We start from the raw sequence: 16,843 nt of genomic DNA, 5'->3' as shown, positions 1-16,843 counted from the left end.
TTTGATTAGGTTTTGTTTTAAAACTGAAAAAATTTGTTCAATAAAATGCTCATTTGAATTCCACAGATGCAGATCAGCAAATCAACATCAGGATCATTAATGGAAGAAAAAGAAGGTGAAGCTGCTTCGACTGTTTGGATACAAAGTGAGGAAACATCACATGACAAGTCAGAATATCATCATTAGTATCATCACTAGTATCGTTATTATTATCATCATTATTATCATCACACACATTATTATTATTATTATTATTATTATCATTATTGCTGTGACGTGAAACATTTGTAGGACACTGACAAATTACTGATTTACGATCTGTGGGCGTGTCTTCCATCCAAGTTATTCCCATCATCCTTCTGAGTTTTATCTACAAAAATCAATAAATCTATCAGTAGCTTTCTTTCTATCAAGGAATCATAAAACTATAAACACATGAGATTAGTTTCAGATTTATTTCTTTGCTTTGAAGTTATAAAACAACTTTTATATCCCCACATTAAAAAAGGTTCAGCGTTTCAGAGATGTCGTTCAACTGAGGTTCAGTCTTGAAACTATTTATTTTAGTTTTAAGAACTAAAAACAAACAAGCAAACAAATGTTAAGATGTTTTCGTATTTTCTTTTGAACAATATTAATCTTTTTAAAAAGGACTGTCTGATTTCCTGCATAACATGGAAATTTAATGTACGAGGTCTATTAGAAAAGAAACCGACCGTTTTATTTTTTTTAAAAACTATATGGATTTGATTCATATGTTTTTACGTCAGCTAAGCTTGAACCTTCGTGCGCATGCGTGAGTTTTTGCACGCCTGTCGGTGACGTCATTCGCCTGTGAGCACGCCTTGTGGGAGGAGTGGTGCAGCCCCCTCATTGGATTTTCATTGTCTGAGAAGTTGCTGAGAGACTGGCGCTGTGCTTGATCAAAATTTTTTCCAAAACTGTGAGGCACATCCGAGTGGACACCATTCGACAAATTAAGCTGGTTTTCGGTGAAAATTTTAACGGCTGATGAGAGATTTTGGATTGTTTCTATCGCTGTAAGGACGTCCCATGGAGCGGGACGTCGCCCAGCGCTCCGAGGCGACGTCGTCATCCTGTTTCAAGCTGAAAACCTCCAAATGTAAGCCTCTGTAGACCCAGGACGTCGTGAGAGAACAGAGAACTTTCAGAAGAGGTCGGAATCAGCAGTTTATCCGGACATTCCACTGTTAAAGGAGATTTTTTTAATGAAAGATGTGCGGACGGATTGGCGCATCGGCTCGCAGCCGGCGCGGTGCGGCGGCACAGGAAAAACACCTCTGTGTTGTTAACCATTTGTAAAATCCAGGCGGCTTTTGATGGCTTTCAGTGGAGTGAGTATCTGAGAAATTGTTTAACAGCAGGGCATGTTCCAACTTGTCCTTAAGGCTTCCAACGGAGGTGTTTTTCCTGTGGCGGGCGCGCCACGCCGGCTGCAAGCCGACGCACCAATCCGTTCGCACGTCTTTCATTAAAAAAAATCTCCATTAACAGTGGAATGTCCGGATAAACTGCTGATTCCGACCTCTTCTGAAAGTTCTCTGTTCTCTCACGATGTCCTGGGTCAACAGAGGGTTAAATTTGGAGGTTTTCAGCTTGAAACAGGATGACGACGTCGCCTCGGAGTGCTGCACAACGTCCCGCTATGTGGGAAGTCCTTACAGCAATAGAAACAATCCAAAATCTCTCATCAGCCGTTAAAATTTTCACCGAAAACCAGCTTAATTTTTCAAATGGTGTCCACTCGGATGTGCCTCACAGTTTTGGAAAAAATTTTGATCAAACAAAGCGCCAGTCTCTCAGCAACTTCTCAGACAAAGGAATTCCAACGAGGGGCTGGACCACTCCTCCCACAAGGCATGCTCACAGGCGAATGACGTCACCGACAGGCGTGGAAAAACTCACGCATGCGCACGAGGGTTCAAGCTTGGCTGATGTAATCACACGTGATTCAAATCCATACGGTTTAAAAAAAATAATAAGGTCGGATACTTTTCTAATAGACCTCGTAAATCAGAGAGGCTGTACGCTGATTAAGGGCTCACAAGTCTGTCAGTAATTAAATATTGTAATACATTTTGAGTAAATTGTTGGAGTTGTAATTGGAGCAGCCGATCTGCTCTGTGTAAGTCTGATCCCATCAGATCTCAGAAGCTAAGCAGTGTGGGATCTGGTAGTACTTGGATGGGAGACCTCTTTGGAACACCAGCGGCTGTGTGTGTTTCTCCATGTAAAACTGGAGTTGCGTCAGGAAGGGCATCCAGCGTAAAACTTGTTCCAACTACCTGTGCAGATCTAGCTGTATCCGCTGTGGCGACCCCAAATGCAAAACGGGAGCAGCCAAATGGACAACTATAAAACGTGTGTTTTCTGGTGTTAAAAGCTGTTTGAATACATAGTCTATAAATAAACTGTCTGTGGAATCTTTTAACATTTATACAAAAAAAACATTAAGTGTGTGTGTGTGTGTGTGTGTGTGTGCGCGCATGTGTTTGTTTTCAGATGACTGAAAGCCTTCATTCAGACATTTGTCTTTCGTATATTCTGTTATACAACAAAGACACGCACATCCAAAACACATAAAAAGGCATGCAGGACCAAAAAAAACATACCAAAAACAAAAACCAAAATGATCCGCACAGCCACAGCGCTCCGACACAAAAAGAGGCTGCATTTAACAAAAACTAAATGTAACGTTTCGGGCACAGCCCTTCATCAGACAGTCTGCTCAATGTGGCACACCTGTTGTGGGAGAAACAGGTGTGCCACCATATACGAGGTCTGTGAGAAAACTATCCAACCTTTTTATTTTTTTCAAAAACTATATAGATTTGAATCATGTGCGCTTGCATCAGACAAGCTTGAACCTTCGTGTGCATGCGTGAGTTTTTTCACGCCCGTCGGTTGCATCATTTACCTGTGGGCAGGCTTTGAGTGAGCACTGGTCCACCCCCCTCGTCGGATTTTTATTGTTTAGGAATGGCGGAGTGACTGCCGCTTTGTTCCATGAAAATTTTTTCAGAAACTCTGCCAGACAGCCAGATGGAAACCATTTGGAAGATTCTGTAGAAGAATTTTTAGGTCCATATTTGAACTGTGATGAACTATCAAGTGTCCTGATCCGAACTGTATGTCCTCTGGTTGAACTAGCAGGTGTTCAACCCCCAAAAAAAGGGCTCTATTAGTCATTCAGTCTGTCAGGGGCTTTCCAAGGCCTTTTAGGTGCTTTCCCGCAGGCCACGTGCAGGGGCCTCAGGCCAGCTGCACGTGTGACTGAGGCCACGTGCGGGGGGGCCTCAGGCCAGCTGCACCTGTGGCTGAAGGTCTTTTAAAAAAATCAGTTGTAAATCCTTCACGTTTTAATGGGAGCGTTTGTCACATTGAAATAATGGCCTAACACCTGCTTAGGGTTCACTAGAGGACGCTTCCAATAGAAAACCATGTCTTGGGAATGAAATAAATAAAAAAGTCGAAGGAGGAGCGATGCCCGCGGGTCTCCAATAAATAGATGAGCGCGGTTGTCATATGTTCAGTCTCTCTAGAGGACTCAGTTTGTCTAAGCTCTGTGTCGAAGGCTTAAATAAACTTAAAAACTCTGTGCATTTTATCTTGCTTAAGGCTGAATTATTCTAAAGTGTTGTGTCCTTTTCTAGCATATCACTTGCAATTAGTTTGTGTCATCTAAAAGACGACATCCTGAGAAGACTAAAGACGAGCCACGACAGAACTTGGCGAGCCAGCTTCAGGAGGGTCCAGGGGCATTCCGGCAGCCTGGGGCAGTCCAGCTCATCCCTCCAGACCGTAAATAACAGTGATCACGACTAAAAGGTAAGCAGAAACCTTTTGTAACTTCTGCACGATCTGGAGGAGTGAGTCGGGATTTCCGCCCAAGTTGACAGGTGATATTTTTTAATTGCCTCTTACCCAAAAGAACCTGGACTAAGAAAATTGATAAGAGACTAAAAAAAGATAAGATTGAAAATTATCAGGCCTTGTAGATAAAATGCTCAGAAGGTGTGTGTGTTCCCGGGAAAAAGAATGTCTGTGTGAGTGAAAGGTCAGGAATGTTCATGAACTCTGGTGCGGAAAAGAGTGCATGGAGAATTAACCTGGATGCTTGGAGAATAATTGGTGTTGAAATTCGTTACTAACGTGCCGGCTGATAGCATGCGCTGTAGGGGTTAATTTAGGGGAGTATACTGACAAATAGATACAAGGTAATACAAGGTTATTTAAAGAGTTTAACAGAGACTGAAGTGAAATAAGTGAGAAAAACAGTTTAACAGAGAATACGTGCAGAGGAAGCACAAGATAAGCGCCTGAGGGGGCGCAGTAGAAATACCGTACGTGATAAAGAGATTTAAAGAGAAAAGTGCAAAGTAGCACAGCTGACAGTAAGTAAAAGAGCTCAATAAAGGACGTCATTTTTTAAGAAAAGAGAAAAACTATAAAAAAAATGAAAAAAAATGAATGAAGAGTTAGTGCAGAATACATGAGAATTAATGAAGCAGAAAATAGTGCAGTAAGGCACCAAATACACGCTTGTGGGGCGTGGGAGAAGAATAAGTAATTAAGTACACAGTAATATGAGTTTTTTATAAGAAAAGAAAAAGAGAATATTTTCAGTGCAAAGGCACATTAAGCTCACGAGGAGCTCAGTAAGTGAAAAAAAAAGTAGAAGAAAGTGCAGAAAGGCACAGGATACGCACGCGAGGCGCGGTAAGGCGTAGAAATAAATGAAATATTGTATGCTCAGAAAGGAGCTTGTGAAAATAATATAGTAAGCACAGGATACGCACGCGAGGCGCGGTAAGGCGTAGAAGTAAATGAAATATTGTACGCTCAAAGAGTAGCTTGTTAAGAAAAAAAAAAAAGTAATATATGAGTTGCTGGCAGCACCGGAGAAGCTGTCTAACGTGAAGAAGAGATACATACTTAAACAGAACACATTGGTGTTAAGTGAATAAAAAGGTTGTTTAAAGCCGCGGAGTAAAGGGTGGCAGAAGTCTAGATAGAGATATATAGAAAGTTGTTTTTAATAATTTTTGTGTATAAAGCTTTTGAAGATTGGTGTGTGGGAGAGCGGGGAGTTGCAGGCAAAGCTGTGAGGGCTTGCAGGCTGGCTGACATACAAGATTAATGTGAAAGGGTACGAGGAGGAGGTGTTTAGACCCAACAGAAGGACTTGGGAGGTGCATGACAGGCAGAGAGGAAAGTGTGAAACAGAGACAGTGAAGAAAAAGACAGGAGAAGAGACTGCTATGTAAATACAGAGAAGGTAGATATTATTTCAAAGAAAGAAAACTAATAAACAAACATAGCAGAAAAAGACGAGAAGCAGAAAGTTAAAAATTAGAAGGAAAATAGAAAGTCGGGAGCAAAGACATTAGGAAGTGTTAGGGTTGTAAGAGGAGTAAAGAAATAAAATTGGTTATAAATTAAAGAGTTAAAGCTTAGATTATAGTGAAAAAGCTGACAGACTGATCAATGCTTGGGACAGTCTTTGATGGGAGACTTAAGTGATGATGAAATAATACTCCCAGAACATTACTTGACTGATGGAGACATCGAAACCCAGGGAATCAGGACACATTTTTGGCTGGAAAGGACCTATTTTGACAGTGTAGGAGCAGAACATTGGCAGGACGAACAAGAGATCAATCAGAAATTATGGCAGATTACTAAGGTAATCAATCTGAAGCAAAAGAAAGAACAATTCCCTCTAATTAATTGGGAGCTGCTGATAAGATGTCTGTGGCATCAGGGTTTAACCCCGTGGCTGGAGCTGCTTTGTGCTGATCCTAATAAAGAAATTAGCATACCATTAAATCATTTAATAACACTGCCAACCGATCCAGGTGAAGAACTGTTTCCTAGGTTGACTCTGACTGTGGTCCCAAGGAAGGTTTGGTGGGAAACAGGTAAATTTTCGTATTTAGTTAAAGAAAAAGAAGACGGGCATAACAGTTGGAAATTTAATCCTTTTAAGGGTTTAAAATACAAAACAGGTGTTACAGCCAGCAAGTTATTGGTCTGGATCAGGACAGCCCCTGAGGGACTACCAGAACACCATAGAAACACCTCACATAGCGTTTGTCAGGGTTACATGGGTAACTCTCAAGGTCAAGGTCGGGAAAGTACCCCGCTAGACTTAGTACTAAGAAAATATCCAGGAAAACGCACTAAGGCCAACCAATGTATGAGAAAGTGGCACAAAAGGTCACATGGGGGCAGGCAATGGCCTTTGGTGGGATCATTTGATCCGGTGATGTGTGAAGCAGTTGTGGTAGAAATACAGAAAAAAGAAATTAAAGATCAGCAGAAGAACGTAAATAACAACAAAAAACGCACTGAAGAAAAAGAAGTTTTGGCCTTGTTCAAGCAGGAAGCACAGAGGCTACAGCAGAAAAGAGAAAAAATGACAGAGGAAAGATCCAAAGACACTAAAGCCAGTGCACCGAGCTGGGAAGCAGAGCCACCCCCATATAAACGTCATGATATGGGAAAGACAGCTGGACAATTTGTATTAGGAACTCGTGAAGAGGACCAAGGCATGGATGTGGAGGGCAAATTCACACTGACACTAAAAGCTCGAGAGCCACAAGGAGACAGGTCTTCAGTCTGTCAAATGGATCATACAAGGTCTCCAAGTCCGAAAGTAGGTGGTCGCTCACCACGACCAGCAGGGGGGGCCACAAATAACAGTGACACAGAGGCAGACGAGGATAAAGAGAGAGACCTGAAGGCTCCGCCTGCACATCGAGGTCCACTGAAAACCGTCCCCTCCCACCATAAGTCAGCCGACTGGACCTTCACAGGCTATAGAGGCTCCGAAGAGTGGCACAAGAGCTTCTGTGACATACTGGATCTGGCCAGAAGAGATAATGAAGAACTAGCTGAGCAGCTTCGGCTAGCGAAGGAAAGAATACAAAGACATAGGGACGCCGAGGAAAGAAGAATATTACAACAATCGACGCCCAATCAAGGGAATCACATTATAGAGCCACCCACCCAAAAGATTTCTGGTGAGATCATCATTGAGAGTGCAAAAGAGGCCCGACTCAGGCAAAGACAACAATGTGTAGCCAAAGACATAGCGGCTTTAGAACAGAATATAACCAACTGGATGGACTGCCTGGAACCAGTCAGTCGCACTCGATCTGGAAGACAGTATGGAGCCCCCACAGAAGAAGAGGAGGACGAAGACCTCATATGCCCATTGGTGGTTAGAAATGGTCATCATGTGTATACCCCATGGAGCTGGACAGACAAGGTGGGGCTGGCCAACAGGCTGCCAGACATCACCCAAGGAGCTGGGAGATGGATAACTGCCTTAGAAGAAGGCACTGCAGGGGTAACCTTGTCTTTAGGTGACATAAAAGCCTTGCTAATGCATGTCATGGGAAAACATGACACTGAAGAATTAGCAGGAAAGGTTGGACTAACACAAATGATGGGCACTAATCAACATGATGAAGTCCCCTTTAATCGCTATAGAAACTCCATGTGGGAAGGACTGAGAAGAAAGTACCCTGAGGTCTTGGATCCCTCTAAATTGGATGATGAGGAGTGGACACCTGAAGAGTGCCCAAAGAAGTTCCTGCACCGATTCCAGAAAAGATGGGCGGAGGAAACATGAAATGCATGGAACCATTCTCCAGCAACTGAAATCCTGTTTAAAATAACTGTAAAAAAAAGGCTCTACCAGATGAGGTTCAGAAAGCCCTAGATGGAGTCGTGGGACTATCAAAAATGAATTGGGCTTTATACTCTGAGCATATTTGTCACCATCTTGAAATCTACAAGAAAGAAAAACAAAAAGAAGAAGATGCAGCAAAATCCCTGACGAAAAAATTGGTGCAGATGCAGTTGGGAGAGCTAACCAAAGTCAAGAAAGAAAAACAAAGACCCAGGCACCAATGATGACCCCTGTTCCTTCTGAGCCGGCAAGCCTAGGCCCTACGGCAAACACTGCTGCCACCATACAGGCACCTGTGGTAACAGCCACACAGAGCCCCCAGGGAGCAGCAGGGAGCACTGCTGCAGGAGAAGTCTCGGCACCAGTGGAGCATCACTATCACTACCATAGCACTGGCACACCCGGAAATGGACCCACCTACAGTCTGGGGGGGAGAGGAGAGTCACGGAACTTTCCAGGTCAAAGAGGAGGGTGGCGAAGAGGATCTCGCCAACCTTCATTTGGAAGCAGATTCCAGAACTCAGCTCCCAGGAACAGTCAAGCGGGACCGCCTATGGGACCAACACCCCCAATAGGGGATCAACCCTCTAATGAGTGTTGGAGCTGTGGACAACCTGGACATCGAATGAGAAATTGTCCGGCCCGACCTTGGGTTGGACCCTCTGCCTATTGGCAATAGGGAGGCCTAGAGAAGACAGAGGGGGAAACGGTGGCATTGGCTATTTCGATGATACCTAAGGAAGAGCCAACCGTCACCGTTAATATACAAAACAGAGATTTCCCTTTCATGGTGGATACAGGGGCAACATACTCTTGCATAGGGAAAATGGGCGCTCATCTCCCCCTCTCTGGGTCTGTAATTAAGACCATCGGCTTCTCTGGGAAAACTCAAATAATACCTTTTACACGCCCACTTCCTGTAACGATTGCAGGAAAACAATTGAAGCACCCCTGTTATACTCACAAAATACACCTGTGAATTTGCTGGGAAGAGACATTTTATGTAAGCTACAAACCCAGATAGTGTGTACCCATCAAGGACTGCAAATACACTTTCCTGACGAAGCACTCGCCAACATTATGGTGCTTATGGACATGGAAAACAAGGTCCGACCAGTGCAACCCATGGTATACTGGCTGAAGTTACAACCAGAAAATTCAAATCTTCAACTGGAATGGGAAAAATTGGAAGCCCTGTGCAGAACAACACTATGAAGCAGTACACCTTGTTTACCTTTACATGTCACCCTGATGTTCGATGCCAAACAAGAACAAACTGACTATGCATGCTGCTGGGATGTATTGATGAATCAACGGCTGTTTCACATAACCACCACAGAAATTTATTTAGGCCCCCAAGGGGCCGCAGCTTCTGTCAAGCTAACTTCAGCTGAACAACAATGGTATCAAGTGCCGAATGCCACGCCTCATGTGACCCTTTTAGTCTCTGAAAAGTACGAATCCCATGACCTAGGTCCAATGGTAAAGACAGCCTCAGAAGTTGAAGAATGGCAAAACATGGAAAGTCCACAAGTACATCTGTCAAAAGACCAGCAGTTTATACGAATTAATTTAAAAGTAAATGATGAGGCTATAGCTCAAAAAGTGGAGCTCAATCCTAGACCAGAGGGACAGATGGTGTTATCGGCCCAACAAGAGAAATTGTTAGAGCAAATACCACCAGTGGTGTGGTCCAAAGCAAAACGGATGTAGGACTAGTAAAAACAGCCTTACCAGTAAAAATAAAAGTAAAACCGGGAGCAAAACTGCCTCACCAAAGGCAGTATCCATTAAAACCTCAGGCTATTGAAGGCATAAAACCAGTAATTAAGGGACTAATGGCAGCTGGAGTTTTAATAAAAACTGCAAGCCCATGCAATACTCCTATCTACCCTATCCCTAAAAACAATACCAAAGAGTATCGGCTGGTACATGATCTGCGTCCTATCAATGCAATTATAGAAATGGATGCACCTATAGTACCTGATCCGCATACTATACTATCAAGCATCCCTGCTGGAGCAAAATGGTACACAGTAATCGATCTGTGTTCAGCCTATTTCAGTGTGCCTGTGCACCCAGACTCACAACATTTGTTTGCATTCACATTTCTGGGACAACAGCTAACGTATACACGGCTACCTCAGGGACTGAACCTGTCCCCAGCCATCTTTAACAAAGTCCTGGCTGAAGATTTACAACACCTTGATATACCCAGTACATTGGTGCAATATATGGATGATCTCCTTATTGCATCAGAGACTCAAGAACAGTGTGAAAAAGATTCATTAATTGTATTGCATGCATTGGCAGATGGAGGTCATAAAGTAAGTAAGGACAAATTGCAGTTCTGCAAACAACAAGTAGAATACTTGGGAAGACAGTTGTGTGGGACCACGCGATGTATAGCCCCAAGCCAAGTGGAGGCTATAATCAAGGCTCCCAAACCCCAAACAGTGGGACAGATGCTTTCATTCCTTGGGATGGCAGGGTACAGTCGGCCGTGGATTGTGATTATGCTATAAAAACTGCACCTTTGCGTGCCATGATTAGAGCAGTGGGGCAAACAAGCAATGCAGCTCTCCTCGTCTGGACAGATGAGGCAACGGGAGCTTTTGAGGCCCTAAAAACAGACATGCAATCTGCTCCCGCGTTAGGTAACCCAGATTATGGGAAACCTTTCCATTTGTATGTTACTGAAAAAGCTGGTTATGCTTGTGCTGTACTAATGCAGGAAACAAATGAAGGAAAACAACCACTGGCCTATTATAGTACAAAGCTTGACAACATTGAAACAGGATTGCCACCATGCTATCAGGGTCTAGCAGCAGCTGCCTTTGCATTTCAAAAAGCATCATCCATAATCATGGGACATGCAGTAACGTTGTACACGTCGCATCAGTTACATGCCCTGCTAACCAGTCAACGTTTTGTCTTAACACAAGCTAGACGCACTGGATATGAAGTTGTGTTGTCCGCTCCAGAAATAACAATACAATGTTGTCACACGGTGAATCCCGCCACCAAATTGACCACACCGTTAGATGGTACTCCACATAACTGTGTGGCAGAGACAGAGAAATTTTTGAGAGCCAGAGAACATTTGTATAATCACGCCATAGATGCAGATCTAACCCTGTTCGTGGACGGCTCATGCTTTCGGGATGCCGCGGGACTGCATGCGGGTATGGGGATTGTTAAACTAAACACGGATGGCGAAACATTTGAATTACTGGAGTCCCAAGGAATTGATCAGCCTTGTTCAGCCCAACTAGCAGAAATCAAAGCCTTAACGATGGCTTGCCAGATAGCTAAAGATCAACGTGTTAATATCTACACAGACTCAGCCTACGCTTATGGCGTATGTCATGTACATGCAAACATTTGGAAACAAAGGGGATTCCTGAGAGCAGATGGCACCCCTGTCACTCATGGAGAAGCGATTTCCCAACTGTTACAAGCTCTCCAATTACCGTCTGAGGTAGCCATCATTAAATGTGCAGGTCATCAAAAGAATAATAACATCATAGCTCAAGGTAACAACCTAGCAGATGACGCAGCTCGCAAAGGAGCACAAGGAGAAAATATGTTTCCCCTGCTAACCATCCAAGATTGTGCCCCACTGGTTTCACTTGACGCACTGATAGTGGCTCAAAGTAGGGCCAGTGGAGAAGAAAAACGAATGTGGGTTAAACGAGGCACTATTGAGACACGCAGTCAGGGGCCAGCGGACAAGCTGTGGCGCAGTAGTCATGGACATTTTGTGTTACCCACCAATTTATTACGACATGCAATCATTTGGGCCCACGGACCTGATCATTGTTCGCGAGTCCAATAATAAATGAAATATTGTATGCTCAGAAAGGAGCTTGTGAAAATAATATAGTAAGCACAGGATACGCACGCGAGGCGCGGTAAGGCGTAGAAGTAAATGAAATATTGTACGCTCAAAGAGTAGCTTGTTAAGAAAAAAAAAAAAGTAATATATGAGTTGCTGGCAGCACCGGAGAAGCTGTCTAACGTGAAGAAGAGATACATACTTAAACAGAACACATTGGTGTTAAGTGAATAAAAAGGTTGTTTAAAGCCGCGGAGTAAAGGGTGGCAGAAGTCTAGATAGAGATATATAGAAAGTTGTTTTTAATAATTTTTGTGTATAAAGCTTTTGAAGATTGGTGTGTGGGAGAGCGGGGAGTTGCAGGCAAAGCTGTGAGGGCTTGCAGGCTGGCTGACATACAAGATTAATGTGAAAGGGTACGAGGAGGAGGTGTTTAGACCCAACAGAAGGACTTGGGAGGTGCATGACAGGCAGAGAGGAAAGTGTGAAACAGAGACAGTGAAGAAAAAGACAGGAGAAGAGACTGCTATGTAAATACAGAGAAGGTAGATATTATTTCAAAGAAAGAAAACTAATAAACAAACATAGCAGAAAAAGACGAGAAGCAGAAAGTTAAAAAATTAGAAGGAAAATAGAAAGTCGGGAGCAAAGACATTAGGAAGTGTTAGGGTTGTAAGAGGAGTAAAGAAATAAAATTGGTTATAAATTAAAAGAGTTAAAGCTTAGATTATAGTGAAAAAGCTGACAGACTGATCAATGCTTGGGACAGTCTTTGATGGGAGACTTAAGTGATGATGAAATAATACTCCCAGAACATTACTTGACTGATGGAGACATCGAAACCCAGGGAATCAGGACACATTTTTGGCTGGAAAGGACCTATTTTGACAGTGTAGGAGCAGAACATTGGCAGGACGAACAAGAGATCAATCAGAAATTATGGCAGATTACTAAGGTAATCAATCTGAAGCAAAAGAAAGAACAATTCCCTCTAATTAATTGGGAGCTGCTGATAAGATGTCTGTGGCATCAGGGTTTAACCCCGTGGCTGGAGCTGCTTTGTGCTGATCCTAATAAAGAAATTAGCATACCATTAAATCATTTAATAACACTGCCAACCGATCCAGGTGAAGAACTGTTTCCTAGGTTGACTCTGACTGTGGTCCCAAGGAAGGTTTGGTGGGAAACAGGTAAATTTTCGTATTTAGTTAAAGAAAAAGAAGACGGGCATAACAGTTGGAAATTTAATCCTTTTAAGGGTTTAAAATACAAAACAGGTGTTACAGCCAGCAAGTTATTGGTCTGGATCAGGACAGCCCCTGAGGGACTACCAGAACACCATAGAAACACCTCACATAGCGTTTGTCAGGGTTACATGGGTAACTCTCAAGGTCAAGGTCGGGAAAGTACCCCGCTAGACTTAGTACTAAGAAAATATCCAGGAAAACGCACTAAGGCCAACCAATGTATGAGAAAGTGGCACAAAAGGTCACATGGGGGCAGGCAATGGCCTTTGGTGGGATCATTTGATCCGGTGATGTGTGAAGCAGTTGTGGTAGAAATACAGAAAAAAGAAATTAAAGATCAGCAGAAGAACGTAAATAACAACAAAAAACGCACTGAAGAAAAAGAAGTTTTGGCCTTGTTCAAGCAGGAAGCACAGAGGCTACAGCAGAAAAGAGAAAAAATGACAGAGGAAAGATCCAAAGACACTAAAGCCAGTGCACCGAGCTGGGAAGCAGAGCCACCCCCATATAAACGTCATGATATGGGAAAGACAGCTGGACAATTTGTATTAGGAACTCGTGAAGAGGACCAAGGCATGGATGTGGAGGGCAAATTCACACTGACACTAAAAGCTCGAGAGCCACAAGGAGACAGGTCTTCAGTCTGTCAAATGGATCATACAAGGTCTCCAAGTCCGAAAGTAGGTGGTCGCTCACCACGACCAGCAGGGGGGGCCACAAATAACAGTGACACAGAGGCAGACGAGGATAAAGAGAGAGACCTGAAGGCTCCGCCTGCACATCGAGGTCCACTGAAAACCGTCCCCTCCCACCATAAGTCAGCCGACTGGACCTTCACAGGCTATAGAGGCTCCGAAGAGTGGCACAAGAGCTTCTGTGACATACTGGATCTGGCCAGAAGAGATAATGAAGAACTAGCTGAGCAGCTTCGGCTAGCGAAGGAAAGAATACAAAGACATAGGGACGCCGAGGAAAGAAGAATATTACAACAATCGACGCCCAATCAAGGGAATCACATTATAGAGCCACCCACCCAAAAGATTTCTGGTGAGATCATCATTGAGAGTGCAAAAGAGGCCCGACTCAGGCAAAGACAACAATGTGTAGCCAAAGACATAGCGGCTTTAGAACAGAATATAACCAACTGGATGGACTGCCTGGAACCAGTCAGTCGCACTCGATCTGGAAGACAGTATGGAGCCCCCACAGAAGAAGAGGAGGACGAAGACCTCATATGCCCATTGGTGGTTAGAAATGGTCATCATGTGTATACCCCATGGAGCTGGACAGACAAGGTGGGGCTGGCCAACAGGCTGCCAGACATCACCCAAGGAGCTGGGAGATGGATAACTGCCTTAGAAGAAGGCACTGCAGGGGTAACCTTGTCTTTAGGTGACATAAAAGCCTTGCTAATGCATGTCATGGGAAAACATGACACTGAAGAATTAGCAGGAAAGGTTGGACTAACACAAATGATGGGCACTAATCAACATGATGAAGTCCCCTTTAATCGCTATAGAAACTCCATGTGGGAAGGACTGAGAAGAAAGTACCCTGAGGTCTTGGATCCCTCTAAATTGGATGATGAGGAGTGGACACCTGAAGAGTGCCCAAAGAAGTTCCTGCACCGATTCCAGAAAAGATGGGCGGAGGAAACATGAAATGCATGGAACCATTCTCCAGCAACTGAAATCCTGTTTAAAATAACTGTAAAAAAAAGGCTCTACCAGATGAGGTTCAGAAAGCCCTAGATGGAGTCGTGGGACTATCAAAAATGAATTGGGCTTTATACTCTGAGCATATTTGTCACCATCTTGAAATCTACAAGAAAGAAAAACAAAAAGAAGAAGATGCAGCAAAATCCCTGACGAAAAAATTGGTGCAGATGCAGTTGGGAGAGCTAACCAAAGTCAAGAAAGAAAAACAAAGACCCAGGCACCAATGATGACCCCTGTTCCTTCTGAGCCGGCAAGCCTAGGCCCTACGGCAAACACTGCTGCCACCATACAGGCACCTGTGGTAACAGCCACACAGAGCCCCCAGGGAGCAGCAGGGAGCACTGCTGCAGGAGAAGTCTCGGCACCAGTGGAGCATCACTATCACTACCATAGCACTGGCACACCCGGAAATGGACCCACCTACAGTCTGGGGGGGAGAGGAGAGTCACGGAACTTTCCAGGTCAAAGAGGAGGGTGGCGAAGAGGATCTCGCCAACCTTCATTTGGAAGCAGATTCCAGAACTCAGCTCCCAGGAACAGTCAAGCGGGACCGCCTATGGGACCAACACCCCCAATAGGGGATCAACCCTCTAATGAGTGTTGGAGCTGTGGACAACCTGGACATCGAATGAGAAATTGTCCGGCCCGACCTTGGGTTGGACCCTCTGCCTATTGGCAATAGGGAGGCCTAGAGAAGACAGAGGGGGAAACGGTGGCATTGGCTATTTCGATGATACCTAAGGAAGAGCCAACCGTCACCGTTAATATACAAAACAGAGATTTCCCTTTCATGGTGGATACAGGGGCAACATACTCTTGCATAGGGAAAATGGGCGCTCATCTCCCCCTCTCTGGGTCTGTAATTAAGACCATCGGCTTCTCTGGGAAAACTCAAATAATACCTTTTACACGCCCACTTCCTGTAACGATTGCAGGAAAAACAATTGAAGCACCCCTGTTATACTCACAAAATACACCTGTGAATTTGCTGGGAAGAGACATTTTATGTAAGCTACAAACCCAGATAGTGTGTACCCATCAAGGACTGCAAATACACTTTCCTGACGAAGCACTCGCCAACATTATGGTGCTTATGGACATGGAAAACAAGGTCCGACCAGTGCAACCCATGGTATACTGGCTGAAGTTACAACCAGAAAATTCAAATCTTCAACTGGAATGGGAAAAATTGGAAGCCCTGTGCAGAACAACACTATGAAGCAGTACACCTTGTTTACCTTTACATGTCACCCTGATGTTCGATGCCAAACAAGAACAAACTGACTATGCATGCTGCTGGGATGTATTGATGAATCAACGGCTGTTTCACATAACCACCACAGAAATTTATTTAGGCCCCCAAGGGGCCGCAGCTTCTGTCAAGCTAACTTCAGCTGAACAACAATGGTATCAAGTGCCGAATGCCACGCCTCATGTGACCCTTTTAGTCTCTGAAAAGTACGAATCCCATGACCTAGGTCCAATGGTAAAGACAGCCTCAGAAGTTGAAGAATGGCAAAACATGGAAAGTCCACAAGTACATCTGTCAAAAGACCAGCAGTTTATACGAATTAATTTAAAAGTAAATGATGAGGCTATAGCTCAAAAAGTGGAGCTCAATCCTAGACCAGAGGGACAGATGGTGTTATCGGCCCAACAAGAGAAATTGTTAGAGCAAATACCACCAGTGGTGTGGTCCAAAAGCAAAACGGATGTAGGACTAGTAAAAACAGCCTTACCAGTAAAAATAAAAGTAAAACCGGGAGCAAAACTGCCTCACCAAAGGCAGTATCCATTAAAACCTCAGGCTATTGAAGGCATAAAACCAGTAATTAAGGGACTAATGGCAGCTGGAGTTTTAATAAAAACTGCAAGCCCATGCAATACTCCTATCTACCCTATCCCTAAAAACAATACCAAAGAGTATCGGCTGGTACATGATCTGCGTCCTATCAATGCAATTATAGAAATGGATGCACCTATAGTACCTGATCCGCATACTATACTATCAAGCATCCCTGCTGGAGCAAAATGGTACACAGTAATCGATCTGTGTTCAGCCTATTTCAGTGTGCCTGTGCACCCAGACTCACAACATTTGTTTGCATTCACATTTCTGGGACAACAGCTAACGTATACACGGCTACCTCAGGGACTGAACCTGTCCCCAGCCATCTTTAACAAAGTCCTGGCTGAAGATTTACAACACCTTGATATACCCAGTACATTGGTGCAATATATGGATGATCTCCTTATTGCATCAGAGACTCAAGAACAGTGTGAAAAAGATTCATTAATTGTATTGCATGCATTGGCAGAT

Source organism: Thalassophryne amazonica, chromosome 9 (assembly GCF_902500255.1).
Source record: "Thalassophryne amazonica chromosome 9, fThaAma1.1, whole genome shotgun sequence".
Classification (NCBI taxonomy): Eukaryota; Metazoa; Chordata; class Actinopteri; order Batrachoidiformes; family Batrachoididae; genus Thalassophryne; species Thalassophryne amazonica.
Note: the sequence above shows the minus strand (reverse complement) of the source record.